Source organism: Hyperolius riggenbachi, chromosome 2 (genome assembly GCF_040937935.1).
Source record: "Hyperolius riggenbachi isolate aHypRig1 chromosome 2, aHypRig1.pri, whole genome shotgun sequence".
NCBI classification, from domain to species: Eukaryota; Metazoa; Chordata; class Amphibia; order Anura; family Hyperoliidae; genus Hyperolius; species Hyperolius riggenbachi.
In genome coordinates this window covers 44,460,233-44,481,321 of record NC_090647.1, presented here as the reverse complement: position 1 = coordinate 44,481,321, position 21,089 = coordinate 44,460,233, and the positions used below count along the sequence as shown (strand labels likewise).

Sequence of the window (21,089 nt, the reverse complement as noted above, 5' to 3'; positions counted from 1 at the left end):
TGGTTGGTGCATTGGTGTATGTCCACAATGCACCAACTGTACCAATGCAATGTACCACTGTGTATTGGTATGTTCACAATACCATCTACTACAAATTACTCAAGCTACATTGTTTCAGAGATACAAAGTTGTTTTCATGTACAAAATATACAATACTATTTTTTGTTTTTTTATTACATATTTTTTGTTGTTACATGTACAGAATTGTATTAACTGCTATAAGTAGTTTAACCATTTAAGCCTTCTGGAAGTAGAGGATACGTCCAGTAGGCCATGTGCGCTCCTGCGCGCTCCCGAGGTCGATCGCGCACGTGCATGCACGCTCCCGGCCGTGGAACGTTAGCCCAGGAGTCAATGAATCGGGACATGGTGCCCAATCATGGATTTCTTTCCCCTGCAGAAAAGGTGACCGCTTCTCTCGGAAGCCTTGGTTTTTCTGCCTCTTATGTCCCCTTACGTCTCTCTAAGCGTACATGTTACACTTAGAGTGACGTCATGTAAACAAACTCAAGGTTGCCAATCTGTGGCCAAAAAGTAAAACTATTTCCACATGTAAAAAAATAAATAAAACTAAACACATATTTACATTAAAACATTACTATTTACATCCCACCCTCCCAAAAATACCCAAATAAAATGTTTAATAAAAAAAAAAAAAAAAAAAAACATTACAATAAAAAAAAAAACAAGTAAATATTTACCTAAGGGTCTAAACTTTTTAAATATTCATGTAAAGATGAAATATATATATATTTTTTTTTATTATAAGCTTGTAAATAGTGATGGATGCAAAACGGAAAAAATGCACTTTTATTTCCAAATAAAATATTGTCGCCATACATTGTGATAGGGACATGATTTAAATTTATTAATACCCGGGACTATTAGGCAAATACAATACGTGGGTCTTAAAGTGGTTTAACACCCAGCATTACAACTTTGCTTTAAAAGATTGCTTACAGCTTAGAAATTATTATGCCAGATTTTTTTTTAAGCAGAAATTCACTGAATGGGTTAAACATGACATTTTAGTGTTGGATTTAACTAGGAATCCGCATCCGTTCTTATCTTTAGTTACAAATGTATCTTTGTTTTGAATGCAAATAGACCTGTGAAAAGCCTGCCGGGGAAGCCCTCTTTGTTCTCTCAGAGCAGTGTTTGTTTATTACTTTGTAAATAGATACATTTGTAACTAAACCTAAGCAGGGAGGAGGATTTCTAGCTAAATGCAGCACTAAAATGTCATGTTTAATCCATTCAGTGAATTTCTGCTAAAAAAAAAATCTGGCATAATCGTTTCTAAGCTGTAAGCAATCTTTTAAAGCAAAGTTGAAATGCTGGGTGTTAGACCACTTTAATTATAGAGGCATGTATTATTTTAAAACTGTAAGCTGAAAATAAATGAGAGTTGGCTCTTGGGTGCATGAAAAAGACACTCAATACTTTATTTATGACAATCATATAAATAGGAAACGTAGTACAAACACAGTAAACCCTAAAATCTTAAAACCCCCCACTAAAACCCATAAGGATTCTCCCCATACACTTTTCCAACACCAAAGGGGCTGCAGTCCCCAGTGTGACAAACTCAGGATTCCTGTGCTCTCAGGAAAAAGATGATGCCGCAGAAAGTATCTGGCTGTAAATGCAATGGCATGCAGATGGCAAAGTTCATGGCAGACATTAACAGATGATGGATAGCATGTAGTAGCAGAGGATGTTATTGTGTTGAAGATCAAATGATGAAATTCATAGCAGCCATGCAACAAAGCACTGTATAGCATATGGATGCAGGTAAATCAAGCTGATGGCAGTGGTGCTCAGCAGAGCTCGAATATTCGAGTAGCTCGAATATTCGAGCTCTTTTCCAGCTATTCGAGCTCGGTATTCGAGCTCCGAATAGCTGGAGCTATTCGAATGGGCTATCCGAGTACACTCGAATAGCCCATTCACTATTCGAGCTATTCGAGCAACCCGGCGCTATTCGAGCTCGGTACCGAGCTCGAATAGCGTCATAGCCCAGATTGATGTCCTTAGAGCCAATCAGAGGGCTCCCAGGCCCTCTGACGGCAGCCAATCACAGAGGGGGACCCTGGCCAGCCCCTACCCTATAAATAGCGGCCGCCATGTTCCGTTTCTCCATGCTTGCCTGAGACTTGTACAGAGAGAGAGTTGCTCCTTTGTGCTTTGGCTTAGCAAGTGCTCTATTGTGATCATTTACCTAGCGTTTTTGCTCACCTACACCTGCCATATACACCTATATTGTTGTTAGTTAGATAGACATTGTATTTTAGTTAGTAGCTTGTGTGTTACATTAGAGACAGGCAGCTGCTGCAAGCTTACAGGTTTAGGCCTCAGGGGGGCCTTGCCTCTGTGGGCAGCTGTCCTCTGTTTATTTCTCTCATCTATACCAGTATTTCTGCTGTCCTTTACTAATAGTATTGTAGTTATACTGTACTAGGAGTAGGACACTCACTGACTGTCACTGTTTATAGGCTACTAGCTAGCTCCTGCGTGTGTGCACTCACTCACTGTCTGTGTGTACACACACTCTATTTCCTTCTGATTACTGATAGATTATTGTTATTTAGTTGTACTTACTTACTACTTACTCTTACTGTACCCGTAGGGACACTCACTGTCACTGTTCATATAGGCTACTAGCTCCTGCGTGTGCGCACTGCACTCACTGTCTGAGTGTACACACACAACACACACTCTATTTCCTTCTGATCGCTGATTGATTATCGTAATTAGTTAGTTGTACTTACTGTTACTACTTACTCTTACTGTACTAGGAGTCTAGGACACTCGGTCACTGTCCATAGGCTACTAGCTCCTGCGTGCGTGCACTCACTGTCTGAGTGTACACACACCCACACTCCATTTCCTTCTGATCGCTGATTGATTATCGTAATTAGTTAGTTCTACTTACTGTTACTACTTACTCTTACTGTACTAGGAGTCTAGGACACTCAGTCACTGTGTTCATAGGCTACTAGCTCCTGCGTGCGGTCACTCACTGTCTGAGTGTACACACACCACCCACACTCTATTTCCTTCTGATCGCTGATTGATTATTGTAATTAGTTAGTTCTACTTACTGTTACTACTTACTCTTACTGTACTAGGAGTCTAGGACACTCAGTCACTGTGTTCATAGGCTACTAGCTCCTGCGTGCGTGCACTCACTGTCTGAGTGTACACACACCCACACTCCATTTCCTTCTGATCGCTGATTGATTATTGTAATTAGTTAGTTCTACTTACTGTTACTACTTACTCTTACTGTACTAGGAGTCTAGGACACTCAGTCACTGTGTTGATAGGCTACTAGCTCCTGCGTGCGTGCACTCACTGTCTGAGTGTACACACACCCACACTCCATTTCCTTCTGATCGCTGATTGATTATTGTAATTAGTTAGTTCTTCTTACTGTTACTACTTACTCTTACTGTACTAGGAGTCTAGGACACTCAGTCACTGTGTTCATAGGCTACTAGCTCCTGCGTGCGTGCACTCACTGTCTGAGTGTACACACACCCACACTCCATTTCCTTCTGATCGCTGATTGATTATTGTAATTAGTTAGTTCTACTTACTGTTACTAGTTACTCTTACTGTACTAGGAGTCTAGGACACTCAGTCACTGTCCATAGGCTACTAGCTCCTGCGTGCGGTCACTCACTGTCTGAGTGTACACACACCCACACTCCATTTCCTTCTGATCGCTGATTGATTATTGTAATTAGTTAGTTCTACTTACTGTTACTACTTACTCTTACTGTACTAGGAGTCTAGGACACTCAGTCACTGTGTTCATAGGCTACTAGCTCCTGCGTGCGTGCACTCACTGTCTGAGTGTACACACACCCACACTCCATTTCCTTCTGATCGCTGATTGATTATTGTAATTAGTTAGTTCTTCTTACTGTTACTACTTACTCTTACTGTACTAGGAGTCTAGGACACTCAGTCACTGTGTTCATAGGCTACTAGCTCCTGCGTGCGTGCACTCACTGTCTGAGTGTACACACACCCTTCTGATCGCTGATTGATTATTGTAATTAGTTAGTTCTACTTACTGTTACTACTTACTCTTACTGTACTAGGAGTCTAGGACACTCAGTCACTGTGTTCATAGGCTACTAGCTCCTGCGTGCGTGCACTCACTGTCTGAGTGTACACACACAACACACACTCTATTTCCTTCTGATCGCTGATTGATTATCGTAATTAGTTAGTTCTACTTACTGTTACTACTTACTCTTACTGTACTAGGAGTCTAGGACACTCAGTCACTGTCCATAGGCTACTAGCTCCTGCGTGCGTGCACTCACTGTCTGAGTGTACACACACTAAATTTACTTGTGATTACTACTGATTATTGTAACTGCTAGTTGTACTTCCTGACTGTTACTACTTACTTACTGTACTAGGGGACACTCACTCAGTCACCTCACCAACCAACCCACTCCATTAAAGTACCCCACTTTTCAGCCGCCCTTTTAAAAAACTTTTCTCTATACGCCCAAAACATTGAAGATGTCTGGAAGTGGCAGCCAGCGCGGTTTGGGCAAGGGGAAGGGCAGCAAGGGAATCAGGAGGAGAGGGAGCAGCATTGTGGCAAGCCGCGGCCGCGGGCGCGCCACCATGCACAGTTCCGCAGCAGCAGCGTCAGTGGCTAACATTCCTCCCATAGCCACTGGCCGTGGACGCCTTGGGCGCCGCCCAGCAGGAGCATCTGCAACTCACGCTGCAGAGACACAGCAGCAGCAGCGTGTAGCACCTGCTCCCATTTTCCTCCAGCCGGGTCGGAAACGTCCCATTGAGGAAAAGGATGCAGACACTGTGGTGCAACTCATGACGGAGGATGAGCAGCCCGCCATCAGCTCTGCATCCGAGGCCTCCACCCTCACCACCACCACCACCACCACCCCTGTTCGCAGCAGCCGCCCAGCAGGGTCTGGGGAGGAGGCCAGTTCACCGTCACTCGCCGACCTGTCATTCAGCAGTCTTTTGACCCCAGGCATCATGAGTAAATTGTCTGCTGTTGTTGGCGATCTTGAGGAGGAGATGCTGATGGGCACTTTGGGGGATGAGGGATTGGACAGCAAGACTGTGGCGACAGTCAAGCAGCCCATCCATGCATCAGGAGAGGAGTTTGGGGGGTCCTCATCCCAGCAGGACATGTTTCAGGAGGGGGAGGATGATGATGACCCGGTGACAGACAGAGACTGGGTGCCACCACCTCCAGGGGATGTCGTCCTCAGCAGCTCTGAGGAGGAGGAGGAGGATGCTCTTGTGGGCCTTGCAAGGAGGCGCATCATTGCAAGCATTGGCAGCAGCAGTAGGCAGGTCCCACAGCCTGCTGGTGTCTCAGGCTCAGCAGCAGCAGCAGCAGCATCTGCCAGTACCACCACCAGCCGCACCCAAGCCCCCCAAGCCCCCCCCCCAACCACCACAGGGAGACAGGCAGCAGCGCTTCCATGCCGTAGGGGGATGTTTAAGTCACCAATCTGGCGATATTTCACCATGCCCACTGTGTACAGCAAGTACGCCACTTGCAACCACTGTCAGCGGAAGTTGAGCAGAGGTGCAGACCCCTTAAAGTTCTGCACCAGCTCGCTCATCAACCACCTTGCGGCTAAACATTTCCACCAGCATGAGGAGTTCCAGAGGCTGAAGGCATCTGGTGCTGGCAGTGGCACCACACCCATCACTGCACAGCCTTCAGCAGCAGCAGCAGCAACAGCAGCCACCCGCCCTCCTGCTCCTCCAGCAGCACCAGCAGGAGTGCGGAAACGCACTGCTCCTCCCCCCTCTGCAACTCCTGCCGCCGACACTGAGGCCTGTTCTGGCAGCCAGTCCTCAGTGGCCTCCTCCGCTGTGTCTGCTGATTCCCGTGCCAGCAAAAGGCCACGCCAGAGCCTTTTGAGCGAGTCCTTCCAGGGGGTGGTTAGGGCTCTGCCTCCCAGCAGCCGTCGCGTGCGGCAGCTGAACGGCTTGCTGGCACGGGCCATGTGCTCCCAACTCCTGCCGTACACGCTCGTGCAGGAGGGGAGCGACATTCGTGCGCTGCTTGCTTGCGCAGCCCCAGACTGGCAGCTCCCCAGCAGACACTTCTTTGCCCGCAAGGCCATTCCTGCACTGCACCGCTTTGTGATGGCCAATGTGGAGCGAGGGCTGGAGCACGCGGTTGGTGAAAGGGTCCACGTCACCATGGACTCCTGGAGCAGCCGCTTCGGGACAGGCCGCTACCTGTCCTTCACTGTCCACTGGGTCAGCTTGGTGGAAGGGGGTGAGGATGGGAGAGCAGCAGCGGGCACAGCAGCAGCAGCAACACAGTGGGTGGTGCCACCCCGCAGGGTCAGGGGAACTGCAGCAGGTTCCTCCGATCCTCTGCCATCCTCCGGCACACCTGGCCAAACCCCCCGCCTCAGCAGCAGCGTGAAGGCCCGCCACTGCCAAGCGCTGCTGCACTTGGTCAGCCTTGGGAAGACCAAGCTGACGGCAACCCATGTGTTGGCCAAACTCCAGGAGCAGGAGAGGATTTGGCTGACCCCCAGAGGCCTCAGAGTCGGAGAGGTGGTGGCCGACAATGGGGCCAATCTGGTTGCCGCAATAGACAGGGGAAACCTGACCCACATCCCCTGTCTTGCCCACGTGCTGAACCTGGTGGTGCAGAAGTTCCTGCGCACCTACCAGGGGATGGGCGAACTGCTGGAAACGGCAAGGAATGTTGTGCGTCACTTCCGGCGCTCGGCTGCAGCCTGTGCGAGCCTGGAAGACGTGCAAAAGGAGCTGGATCTGCCACGCCATCGGCTGATCCTTGACGTTCCGACTCGCTGGAACTCCACCCTGGCGATGTTGGAGCGTCTGGTTGAACAGAGGCACGCTGTCAACCAGTACCTTGCCCTGGCCACTGTTTCCGCAGCTCAGAGAAGGGACAAGACCAGCAACATCCCGTCCATCGTCCCCGATGATGACTGGAGGCACATGCAGCAGATGTGCTTTGTGCTGGCTCCCTTCCTGCAGGCCACAAACATGGTGAGCAGGGACCATGCTATGGTCTGCGAGTGGGTGCCCCTGGTTTCTCTGCTGAACAGGGCCCTCGATGCTTTGCTGGAACAGGGAGCGGCAGCCTTGGACCAGCAGGAGCGGCAACCAGCTGCGCAGTCCACCTCTGAGGGGGAGGAGGAGGAGGACTTGGTGGAGGTCCCTGACCTGGCTGCTGATGAGGGGGATCAGCACAGCGCAGCTGAGTTGGTGCGGGGGTGGAGAGAGGATGAGGCGGCAGAGGAGGAGGATGAGGACAGCACTGACGTCGATGTGCCAGCAGACGTGGCCCGCCTCTTCCCAATGGCAGCGCACATGCTGACGTGCCTGCGCAGGGACCCCAGGGTGATCCAGATGAAGCAGAGGGAGGACATCTGGATCAGCATGATGTTGGACCCACGCCTCAAGGGGAAGTTGAGCCAGTTCCTGCCGCCTGCAGGAGGAGACCCAGCGCAACAAATAAGGAGCTTGCAGCAGGCCCTTGTTGAGCGCTTGGAGGAAGCCTTCCCCCAGCCTTCCACCCCCACTGTCCAGCAGCCAGCACAGAGGCAGCAGCAGGTGCCTGCATCCAGCAGCAGCAAGCGCCCCACAGACCTGCTGTCTCTCAGCCACGAGCTCTACAGGACTGTAGAGGCTCCGGCAGCAGTGACTAGAGAGGAGATGCATGCAGCAGCATCCTCCTCCGGTCACAGCCAGCGCCTGACCCGCATGGTGGCTGACTACATGGGGTCGTACAGCGGGCTTGACAGCGATGCCCCTGTTGATCCCATGGAGTATTGGGTCAAGCGCATGGAGATCTGGAGCGAGCTGGCGCAGTACGCCCTGGAAGTGCTGTCCTGCCCCCCTTCCAGCGTGCTGTCCGAGCGCTGCTTCAGTGCAGCTGGTGGCGTGGTCACTGAGAAAAGCTCACGTCTGTCTCACAAGTCTGTGGACAGACTGACGTTTCTCAAGATGAACCAGGCGTGGGTGGAAGGCGAGTTCCTGGCCCCTGTTGTCGGCGAGAGGGGGACATGAACTGGCTGCCGGAACCATCGTTAATGTGCCTTACCACCCTTTACCACCTCCTGGCTCCTGCTCACTAAGCCAGCCTGGTTCACTTTGACTATTACGTCGCCTGCAGCCACACATTTTACACCTACAGTGGGCTGCTGTGTACTGCCCTTCTGCTGTCTGTCTGTGTTTCCCACTGCCAGGGTACACAGAATTACCTTCTTCTGCTGCCACTCTGCCACCAGCTATTACGTCAAACAATAGCTATATTGGTTGCAAAACCAAAACCAAACAAACCATTAAAAAAAATAAAAGGTTTAATTTTTCTGAGGTGCCCGGGTTGAAAACTGTGTTGTCCCAGTTGTGTATTGGACACAATGTGGGCTGCACGACCGCTGTCTGGGACCTCCTGTTGTGTTTATTTACAGCCCTGGTATCACCGCTAGGTACCAGGGCTATTATGTCACGCTGCCTACCTGCTGCCACACTCACACTGCTCCTCCACACCTCCTCCTGCTGCTGCTGCTGCTGTCTGTCTGTGTTTCCCACTGCCAGGGTACACAGATGATTTACCTTCTGCTGCCACTCTGCCACCAGCTATTACGTCAAACAATAGCTGCTCGCCTACTCCTCCATTCCTCCTCCTGCTGCTGCTGTCTGTCTGTGTTTCCCACTGCCAGGGTACACAGCATTACCTTCTTCTGCTGCCACTCTGCCACCAGCTATTACGTCAAACAATAGCTATATTGGTTGTAAAACCAAAAACCAAAAAACCATTAAAAAAAAAAAAAGGTTTAATTTTTCTGAGGTGCCCGGGTTGAAAACTGTGTTGTCCCAGTTGTGTATTGGACACAATGTGGGCTGCACGACCGCTGTCTGGGACCTCCTGTTGTGTTTATTTACAGCCCTGGTATCACCGCTAGGTACCAGGGCTATTATGTCACGGCGAGCTGCCTGCCTCATTGACTGCCTGCTGCCACACACTCATCCTCCTCCTCCTGCTGCTGAATTTACCTCCTGCTGTCTTTGTGTTTCCACTGCCAGGGAGCACATACAATGGCGCTTCCAACATGCGTGCGCCCACCAGCTATTTGTTACGCTCAAAAATAGCTGCATTTCTTTAAAAAAAAATTGAAAAGAGAAATACGTGAAGATGATGAAGAAGAAGATGAAAAAGAAGAAGAAGATAAAGAAGAAGAAGATGAAGAAGATGAAGAAGAAGAAGATGAAGAAGAAGATGAAAAACAAGATGAAAAAGAAGAAGAAGATGAAGAAGATGAAGAAGAAGAAGATGAAGAAGAAGAAGATGAAGAAGAAGAAGAAGATGAAGAAGATGAAGATGAAGAAGATGAAGAAGAAGAAGATGAAGAAGAAGAAGATGAAGAAGAAGAAGATGAAGAAGAAGAAGATGAAGAAGAAGAAGATGAAGAAGAAGAAGAAGAAGAAGAAGATGAAGAAGAAGAAGATGAAGAAGATGAAGATGAAGAAGAAGATGAAGATGAAGATGAAGAAGAAGATGAAGAAGATGAAGAAGAAGATGATGAAGAAGAAGAAGAAGAAGAAGAAGATGATGAAGAAGAAGAAGAAGAAGAAGAAGAAGAAGAAGAAGAAGAAGAAGAAGAAGAAGATATAGAAGAAGAAGATCTAGAAGAAGAAGAAAGATAAAGAAGAAGAAGAACAAGTATATACAGTAACACTACTGAACAAAATTTAGGACACAACTTCTCTTTCCACATTTTTTTTTAAAGGAACATCCCCACATAATCACTTGCTGTTGTTACTTGGAAAAAAAGATGTTTCTTGCATCATTCACCCTCAAAACAAGTGTTGGAAGCTATTTAAGGCCAATTCGAATAGTCAGCTCGAATAGTGAGCTCGAATACCGACTCGAATAGTGAGCTCGAAGTCCGAGGTCGAATCGAATAGTAAAAATTATTCGACTCGAATATTCGACTGACCTCGAATAATTTACTATTCGAATTCGACCAAACTCGAATTTTAAAAAGGGGTATTTGAGCATCACTGGCTGATGGTGCAATCAGAGCATGAACCAGCAAAAAACTGGCAGTCACCATGGACATATGATGAAGCAAGCTGATGGCAAGCAGGTGGCAAAGCAAAAGCAAAGCAACTGATGGTGTGCAACACATGCATGAAAAGTCCCCCAATCGCAGGGCATGAACAGTTTAAAGGTGAATCACAACCAGATGGTGATGTCCACAAGATGAATGGTGCAGCCAGTCAGTCCCCCAATTGCAGGGTATAAACACACTCTCAATGTATAGCCCCAAGGTCAGTGATCAAGGGGGATTTTTTAGAAGGTGGAGAGAAATTGATTGACCCGCTCTAACTATTTGGCCATGCTACAGTGGGACGAGATCGTGAAGCAGGTTGGGGAGGAGTGCGCACGGGAGAGGGGGGTTAGGGGGGCGGAACAGTTGATCAACTCGGGCTTCAGAAAACTAGAGAAGTTATATGAACAAAAAAGTAGAATATGGTGGAACATTAAGTTCAATAAGAACTATTTGTCCGAGGGGAAAATTCCCCTGTGGCTACGCATCCAGATTTTTCCATTTAAATAGAATTTGCCTGATGGTTTTAAATCAAGATGGGAAAACAACTTTGAGAAGTGCTCTAGGGTAATGCTGGAGCTTATGCAGGAGCTTGAAGAGGTTGATTTGGTTGATATTGAGAAAAAAATCATTGTTGTTTTGGAATCTCTTCATACTGTGAGGGAACACCCTCTATATATTACGAGAAATAATAATCTAAAAACTCATATCGCAAAATACAATAAAGAAATTGTCACTAGAAAGGACACCAAATTTGAGCGCGACAAAATTGCGTACAGGTTTGGTTACGCCTATAAGTGGCATAGATTGCCTCCCAAAGGCAAAAAACCTTTGCCACATAGACACCCTCCTAAGAAACCACTACCACAGGCGCCTGCTGAGGCTCCAGCTAGCTCTAGTGCTGTTGAAGATTCTGACTCATCAGTTGGGGGAGCGGACAAAAGCTCTGTGTCCTCCACTGATTTACACCCCGATATTCCTCATCATCCAGTAACAAGATCAGTGGGGAGTAAAAACTTGCCCAAAACTCTTAAAGATAAAGATAGCAAGAAAAAGAGAGAGAAACAAGGCAAAAACAAGCAGGTGGGTCCGATTAATAAATATCTTACGAGTGCCACTGATTCCCAGGGAGAGGAAAGTGAATTTGAACTGGGAGCATGTGGACCTTCTGGCTCTCAGTCCTCCTCTGCGGGTTTTTTAGGGGAGGACGGGGAGCAGACTGCACAGATGTAGCACATCCTTCGCTTCAAGCCCAGTCCATACCTTCTGGTAATTTGCAAGTTATTAATATATCTGGCTATACCTTATCCCAAGGCACCATAGATCTTTTGGGCAAGGGCCTTGGTTTTTGCCCCAATAATAACTTGGACAGGTTTGAATTTGTGAAGGATTTACACCTGTTTGGTCGGAATCTTACACTAAGATCCTTACATAAAAAGGAAAGTGCTGCCCCGCTTGGGGGAGCCATTGCAGATTGGAAAGATTGGTCCAATCAGGATTACAGAGCATTAATGGATTTGGTAAAGTTGAGCGAGGAAACTGATCAGGACGATGAGGAAGATCTTTTTGGACTCACTATCTCTAGACGTACTATTAGTGAACAGATTAATCAACAATTTAAACCCAGGTCCACCTCGTTTCTTCCCTTCTCCCTGTGTCCTAGTGTCCATACGTTTGTCTCGTTGGTTGAGAGAGACATACGTACTTTGTGGATAACAAATAACCAGAGACCTAATTTATCTTAGGATGAACGCTGCGCATTGATGGAACTGCGCAGCAATAGGGACATCATTGTTAAACCTTCGGACAAGGGAGGAAACGTGGTGGTCATGAGGACAGAACAATATTGTCACGGACGGTTGCGGGGCCGCAGGCGCGTCCTGTAACCGCCCGTGAAGAAAAAGCGATCGCACTCGATTCCCTGCATCGATTGCGCTTCAAATCGATACAATCTGGGTTGAGTGTGTAGGGGGAGCTGAAGTCCTTTTCTTAGCAGAGAGAGCACCATCCTAAAGGCTGGATGGCTCTTTTGATATGCTAATGAGCCTGGGCCCAGAGAGTCCCTGGCTTCAAGCTGTGCGGATAGCCCATCCACCAGGTATAAGGTGACACCTAGCTGATCTCATGTAGATGTTAATTAACCAAGGGGTGATCAGGATGCCTAGGTGCAGCCAGGCAGGCTACAAATCTCCGGGAGGTCTTGACACCTTGCTCACTGGTAAAGATCAAAGGGAAGTCAGCTGTTAGCAGCTAGAACACATACTGAATAAACCTGAGTCTCATAGCATAATCCATAACTTCCCAGATCTGTCATATTTCTGGGGTTCCTGAGATGGCAGCTTCGCCAAACGTGGGGGAAGTGTAGCATGAGCCCCGGTGCTGGTTCTGAGGAAGTTTCAGAACATTCTGAGGTAGGGACTGCCAGTTAGGCAGTTTGAAAATGCCCTGATGATACCACAGGGGTCCCACCCCTCATGTCTGGTATCAGGGCGCTGGGTAAATCGAGACAGACCTGAAAATGTTAATAAATCTGCCCTGACCTGTACGGTTCGGTGAGATAGAGCCCATATATGGGTAGATATGATTTCTAGCCCCCAGGATAAGGGGAGGGCTCATCTCATCTTCTAAGGGGGTGTATGGCTCCCCGCCCTCACTCCCTCCTACTGAAGCAGGGGCATAAGAATGGCAGAGGACCCAAACTCAGTGTCCTCCACACTGAAACATCTTGAACTCATCAGATGCCAGCTTGAGGATATGCTGGCATCCACCTGGTCTGAACTCTGAACTCAAATTGAAACCCAGAACTCTGTTTTCCCACAAAAAGGACATCTTTCCAGGAACTAAGTATTTTTCTCCCTTCTTTTATTTTTTATACTGGCTATTACTGTCTTAATAATTGTGATTTTAATAATTGTCTGTATATATTAATTATTTATATTGCGTGAATAAACGACTTTCTCCAAGTCATTCACTGTCCGCTACCCTGCTTATCAGCACACACAAAGAACTGATCCCGGGTCTCTGAAGATACGCTACTGTTTGTTGTTGTTGGCTAGACAGAATACCGTGTGTTTAACCGTTTTATTCACAGGACTAGTCAGTCAGTTAGTGGGCTCCACGGTCCCATGGTAACCGCGGTGGTGGCAGTTTACTCTGAACCAGTAGGTGACGTTGTAATTACCCGTGTCTCACAGGCTCCCTTCTGAGTTGTCTGCGGCTAATTCTTAACGGTTCCTGCGCATTGACTGCGACCAGAGTTCGCACGATCTGTGCGCTGGCACCGTTTAGAAGGCTAAGTGCGGTCAGCCACTGGGGCTCCTGTGACAGTGTTAGGCAGCGGTTGGGATCTGTGTTGTGCTGAAAGTATCTACGATAGCGCTAGCGCTATCGAGAAACGAACTAATTCGTTGGTGTAGCTGGAAGGCAATATATTTTTTATATATACAGAGAGACTGTGTAGCCAGTACCCCTCCCCAAAAGTTTTATTTTATTTGGCATGGAAATGTCCGGGAACTACAAGAAAATGTGCCTGGCAGATCTGCAAACTCTTTGCCAAGAGAGAGGCATTGATGTCGGCCGCAAGACACAACAGGACCTGGTAACGGAATTGTTTCCATGGGATACCCAGCAACTGCGGGAGCCGGGGGTGTCCGCTGAAGTGGATACCAGCCCATCTGACAATCGAGGGGAACCAGAGACTGAGAATCCTTACCGTACAGAGGTTGTGCATCCTGAGGGCCCTGCATCAACAGTTACGCAGGAGAATGTCAGTGTGGTCCCCAATCTTAGAGGTTCTGAAAGTACTCGCCCGGAACCGGCCAGTACTGGACTGTCCGTTTGTACTGATCCGCTAATGCAGCAGGCATTACAAAAGCTGATGGACACTGACCTGGACAAGTACCTGCAGTACATGCGTGAGGAGCGCCAAATGCGGGAGGAACGGGAGCGGCAAGCTTCTGCTGCTGCTGCTGCTGAACGCCACGCGGAGAGGGATGCCGCTGAGCGAGAACGGGAGCGCCAACGACAGCATGAGCTAAACATGGCAAAAGTGCAACAGGCCAGCCGGAGTTCACCGCCCAGCCTCCCTGCTGAAGGAGCTGCAGCACCCGTAAGTGCAAAATTTAAATTTGCTAATATTGAGAAAGACACAGACATTGACTTGTTTTTGCGATCTTTCGAAAAAGCATGCCGTCAGTATCGTCTGTCCCAAGACCAGTGGGCCAGACATCTGACACCTTTGCTGCGCTACAAAGCGCTTGATGCTTTCGCAGAATTGCCTGCGGAAAAGGATAATGATTATGATGCTATAAAAGACGCTATCATTACTAAGTACCAGCTGACGCCAGAAGCCTATCGCAAAAAGTTCAGGGCCTGGCAGAAAAAGTCTTCTGATTCGTACCGAGATGTGGTCAGCAGCTTGCTCACCACACTCCGCCAGTGGACTCTAGGCCTTACCAAAGGGTCTTATGATGTCCTGGAGGACTTGATAGTCCTGGAACAATTTCTGAACATTTGCCCTGCTGATGTACGACAGTTTGTGCTAGAACGCAAGCCGGCTTCAGCAACTGTCGCTGCAGACCTTGCTGAGACTTTTGCAACTACGCGGGTGGCTGATACACGCAGAACTGTCCCATCCAGCTGGAGAGGAGGTCAGTCCAATACTCTGGCAGACTCTCCTGCCCCTGTGAGCCGTCCGCCACAGAGGCCACCCAGCGCAGCTGCTGCACCCAGGCCTGCAGCGCCTGGAGAGGTCACCTGTCACTACTGCCGCCAGCCCGGACACATGAAGTTCGACTGCCCGGAGCGGAGACAGACACCACCCGCACCTGGATCATCTGCATCACCTGCACCTCACCCACAGCAGAGGCAACCCGCCAGCGAACCACAGCCTGGATCATCAGATTTTGTCCTGTTTGCCCGCGGAAAGGAAATCCGCGACCGAACCGACCAGCAGCAACTTGTTAGAGTGAACGGCAAAGTTGTCACCGGATTTCGAGACACCGGAGCTGACATCACGTTAGTTCACTCACATCTTGTGCCAAAGGAGAGCATCAGCTCCAGCCGATCCCTTGCCCTTACTGGAGTAGAGGGCACCCTTTTTCACATAGCCCACGCGACAGTGAAGCTGGATTGGGGAGTGGGAGGAATCCAAGAAAGGGTTGTTGGGGTTATGAAGGATCTCCCAGTCCCTGTGTTGCTGGGGACTGATTTGGGCAAGCTTGTGTCCTACTATGAACCTGCCACGACCGCCTTGTCGCTCACGGAAGGAGACGGACTCTCCACCCACCACCAGGTACTTTATACACTTGGGGGAGCACCAGGGGGAGGTGGGTTGAATGTGCCCAGTTCAAGGGTACCAGGTTCAATAGTGCCTGCTTCAAAGGCACCTGAGTTTGATGTACAGACTGTCTGTTGTGATGATGCTGTAACTGTACCTGAGTTTACTGTACAACCTGTCTGTAATGAAAAAATGTCTATACCTGTCAATGTCATTACTGCATGCAATGATGATTTGAGTAATGTCCGTCTGTGCCATTCTGACAGTGTACCTGTGCTAGCAGTACCGCACAGCTGCACTGCTCAGAACCCGAGCTCAGAACAGGTGGAGGGGGTTCCGGCCTCCTCCCCCTCCTCTGACCGCAGGGATGAGACCTTTCAGCCGCTGCCCTCGTGTGACATGAGCCAGTTGGCTGAAACTGACAGCGCCGTATTCTCAGCCGCACTACAACGTGACCCAAGCCTGGAGGTGCTCAGGCAGCAAGCCGCTGAGCCCCTCGCAGACGGGGCCGCTTTCAAGGTGTACTGGGAAGGTGGGAGACTGTACAGTGAGTCTGTACAGCCCCCTACAGGTAGATCCCACGCGAATACCAAATGGCTTGTGGTCCCGAGTGCGTTCAGGGGACATGTGCTGAAATCCGCACATGGTAATCCTCTGACAGGGCACTCAGGGGTCCGCAAGACACTTGCCGGTATTCGGAAACAGTTTTATTGGCCCCGGATGAACAGGGATGTAGCAAACCACTGCAGAGCATGTGCCGTCTGTCAGGAGCTGGGAAGGTCCAGGGATCCCCGCGGGGTTCCCTTAGGTCCACAGCCACTTAGCAGGGGAACCCTGCGTGGGCTGGCTGTTGACCTAACCAACCCACTGCCCGTTGTCAGCAGTCCCGGCAGACACCACGTCCGACTGCAGTGGCGCAAACGCCCTGTCCAGAATGGTCCATGTCGGGTCAACCCTGAGGGTAGCAGACCGCGCCCGGTCCAGGGGAACCGAGCCACAGGCTCCAATAGGTTTTCCCGCCGCACCGGCAACCCGAGACCCGTCAGCCAGGTTGGCCGACACGCAGCGGGCAGCCGACCCCAGAACGCCAACGGGGAACTAGATCAGATCTCGCAGGTTAGCGGCAACGACACACATCTTGCTGATGAATGTCTATCTGCCTTCTCCCCAGGGAGGGCTGTCACGGACGGTTGCGGGGCCGCAGGCGCGTCCTGTAACCGCCCGTGAAGAAAAAGCGATCGCACTCGATTCCCTGCATCGATTGCGCTTCAAATCGATACAATCTCTGTTGAGTGTGTAGGGGGAGCTGAAGTCCTTTTCTTAGCAGAGAGAGCACCATCCTAAAGGCTGGATGGCTCTTTTGATATGCTAATGAGCCTGGGCCCAGAGAGTCCCTGGCTTCAAGCTGTGCGGATGGCCCATCCACCAGGTATAAGGTGACACCTAGCTGATCTCATGTAGATGTTAATTAACCAAGGGGTTATCAGGATGCCTAGGTGCAGCCAGGCAGGCTACAAATCTCCGGGAGGTCTTGACACCTTGCTCACTGGTAAAGATCAAAGGGAAGTCAGCTGTTAGCAGCTAGAACACATACTGAATAAACCTGAGTCTCATAGCATAATCCATAACTTCCCAGATCTGTCATATTTCTGGGGTTCCTGAGATGGCAGCTTCGCCAAACGTGGGGGAAGTGTAGCATGAGCCCCAGGGCTGGTTCTGAGGAAGTTTCAGAACATTCTGAGGTAAGGACTGCCAGTTAGGCAGTTTGAAAATGCCCTGATGATACCACAGGGGTCCCACCCCTCATGTCTGGTATCAGGGCGCTGGGTAAATCGAGACAGACCTGAAAATGTTAATAAATCTGCCCTGACCTGTACGGTTCGGTGAGATAGAGCCCATATATGGGTAGATATGATTTCTAGCCCCCAGGATAAGGGGAGGGCTCATCTCTTCTTCTAAGGGGGTGTATGGCTCCCCGCCCTCACTCCCTCCTACTGAAGCAGGGGCATAAGAATGGCAGAGGACCCAAACTCAGTGTCCTCCACACTGAAACATCTTGAACTCATCAGATGCCAGGTTGAGGATATGCTGGCATCCACCTGATCTGAACTCTGAACTCAAATTGAAACCCAGAACTCTGTTTTCCCACAAAAAGGACATCTTTCCAGGAACTAAGTATTTTTCTCCCTTCTTTTATTTTTTATACTGGCTATTACTGTCTTAATAATTGTGATTTTAATAATTGTCTGTATATATTAATTATTTATATTGCGTGAATAAACGACTTTCTCCAAGTCATTCACTGTCAGCTACCCTGCTTATCAGCACACACACAGAACTGATCCTGGGTCTCTGAAGATACGCTACTGTTTGTTGTTGTTGGCTAGACAGAATACCGTGTGTTTAACCGTTTTATTCGCAGGACTAGTCAGTCAGTTAGTGGGCTCCACGGTCCCATGGTAACCGCGGTGGTGGCAGTTTACTCTGAACCAGTAGGTGACGTTGTAATTACCCGTGTCTCACAGGCTCCCTTCTGAGTTGTCTGCGGCTAATTCTTAACGGTTCCTGCGCATTGACTGCGACCAGAGTTCGCACGATCTGTGCGCTGGCACCGTTTAGAAGGCTAAGTGCGGTCAGCCACTGGGGCTCCTGTGACAAATATGTCTACATGTGTCAGAAGATTTTAAACAACAAGGAATGGTATCGGAGGGTATCCGCATCCAGGGTCATCACCAATCAGCGCATGTTGTTTGATCTTATCGATTTTGCGATTGGCCAGGGCGTGATTACGGCGGAGGTGGGTTCGACTCTTAAAGTGGAGAACCCTACTACGCCGACATTTTATGCCCTGCCCAAAGTACACAAAAATGTGAGTCGACCGCCGGGACGACCCATTGTCTCGGGCAATGGGTCACTAACCGAGCGCATCAGTGTATATGTGGACAAGCATTTACAGCCACATGTCCATCGCTTACCTTCATATGTTCGCGACACCTTGCATCTTTTGGGAATTCTTGAGGGATTACAGCTTCCTGCTGGCTCTCTGTTGGTGACCCTGGATGTGGAGGCCCTCTACTCCAGCATCCCACAAGACAGGGGAGTGGAGGTTGTGGGTAAATTTCTCTCGGAGATGGAGATTGGAGAGATGCCTCATAATCAATTCGTTCTTGACTTATTGACGTTCATATTACAGAACAATGTGTTCGTTTTTGATGGCGCGTACTACCTCCAGGTGCAGGGGGCCGCCATGGGGACCACTTGTGCCCCCTCATTGGCGAATCTGTACCTGGGGGATTGGGAACGCTCTCTCTTTGGCAATGATGCCCTCGTCATGTACCTGTGCCACATTGTCGCGTGGCACAGATACATAGACAATGTGTTGATGTTTTGGACAGGTGGCAGAGAATTGTTGCACGATTTTGTCACTACACTCAATTGTAACAATTGGAATTTAAAATTTACGATGGAATGCAGTGATCATTCCATAGCTTTTTTGGATCTCACAATTAATGTCAGTGTCGACGGTTTCCTGTCTACCAATTTGTATCGTAAATCCACTGCATCCAATGCATATTTGCATGCTAGTAGCGCACATCCTACACATACGATTCGCGGCATTCCAACAGGTCAATACCTAAGGGCACGCCGAAATTGCAGCGACGAAATTGCCTTTGAAAAGGGAGCCAAATTGTTACGCTCTCGCTTTAGAGAGAGTGGTTATAAGGATCGCTGGCTGAAGAAGGCCTACAAACGTGCGAAAACGGCGGACCGCACGACACTTTTGATTAAAAAGAATAAAGAAATCCCTAGTAGCAATTTTACACGTCTGATTACTCGATTTAACGACCAAAACAAAGAGGTTGACAGGATACTTAGTCGACACTGGCATGTGCTAACGAACGACAAAACAGTGAGGGATTTTGCGGCATCTTCCCCTCAGATAACTTATAGACGCAGTAAAACTCTGCGAAATTGTGTAACGTCTAGTCATTTCTGGGGCAAAACTGGTCCCCAGAAACACTGTACAGTTACGGGTACTTACAGCTGTGAAAAGTGTGTTTATTGTCAATATTTACAGGTTGGTAAGTCTGTCATGTTACCCAATGGACGACAATGGAATTTGAGACATTTTGTTAACTGCAATATGGCGGGTGTTATTTACCTACTGTATTGCAGATGTGGATGTTTTTACATCGGTAAGACATCAAGAGCTTTTAAGGAAAGGATTAAAAACCATGTGGGTGACATTGCAAACTGCAACTTTAAATCTCCAATCTCCAGACATGTACATTTGGAACATAGAGGAGATCCTAGTTTTATCAAGTTTACAGGTTTGGATAGGATACATGCACATCTTCGAGGTGGCGACATTGATAGAGCCCTTTTACAGTTGGAATCCCATTGGATTTTCAATCTTAAGGCCACGGAACCAAAAGGCTTGAATGATAGCATGAATTATCGAGTGTTCTTGCCTAGATAATTGCTCACAGATAATCAACAACATCTCTAGAGCCTGTTGCAATGATTCTCTGGGCTGCCCTTCCCATCCTGTTTGTTTCCACTTTCTTCCATTTTCTTGTGTCCCCCCTTTCCTTCCCCTTTCTCCTCCCCCTTCCCCTCCCCTCCCTTCCTTCTCTTATCACTCCATTCTTTGGGTTGCCCTTTCCTGTCCTGTTGGTTTCCTCTTTCTCCCCTTCTTTTCCTCATGTTTCCCCATTCCTCTCCCCCCTTTCCCCCCCCCTTCCTCCACCCCCCTTTTTCCTTTGTTCACCCCCCCCTCATTTTTCCCTCCCTTTTCCTTCCCACACACTTTTCCGCCTTTCTTCCTCCCTTTCCTTAGTCCTCCTTCCCCTCCCACTCCTTCCCTCCCCTCCTTCCCCTTCCTTCCTCCCCTTTCCTGCTCCCCCCCCCACCCTGTTCCTTGCGCGCACCTTAGTTACCAACTGCGGGGGCTTTGTACATCCATGCTCCTCTCACCCTTCCCTGCTTCATTTTCTTGGTTCCGTCCCCTTTTTTGGCTGTAGCTTTTTTCATGCTGGCTAATTTATATACTGATGGTGGGTTTTTTGACTATACCCCCACAGTGGTCATGTATTTTTATATGAGCCGGTCATTCTCCACCTTCTATACATTTATATGCATGTGTTAAAATGTACGGATCTCCGCGTCCGCGGACATGGCGTGTCCAGTATATTCTATTGGAGTGCCACTGCCTGCTGATGCGGATTCCCGTATCTGTGATTTGAGGTGTTTATTATTTTTGAATATAGGTATCATTTCTATTCATATATATATGCATACATATTTTTTGTTTGCATATTTTTTCAAATCTTTTATTTATTTGGTATGTTTGTTTGTTTCACATATGCCCTCATGCTGGTGCGGCTGCGCTGGTCGGGCTTGCCTGGTCCCTCCCTCCCCGTCCTCCCCTATGGGCGGCTCCTTCCCTGACGTCCTTTGCCTGGTGTCGCAGGACACTTCCGGCTCGGCTGTCGGTGGAGCGCATTTGCGCTCCGGATGCTTGCCGCCCACACGCCCACATGGTGCTTGGTGGGCGTGTGGTGATGACGGGGCTGGGGGCGGGCGGGCGGAGCTGCGCAGCCGCGCTCAGTATTTATGGACGCCATTATGGCGTCCATGCACACGCTACCGCTGTCTGCCTTTGAAAAAGCCGCTAGGTGCGGCGAAAC

At 48.9% G+C, this 21,089-nt stretch overlaps 1 long non-coding RNA gene across 1 annotated transcript in view; it reads left to right on the top strand.

The window, feature by feature from the left end:
* Window positions 1-21,089, top strand: part of LOC137543676 (uncharacterized) — a 67,855-nt gene that overhangs the window by 7,844 nt on the left and 38,922 nt on the right. The gene's annotated exons all lie outside the window — the stretch shown is intronic.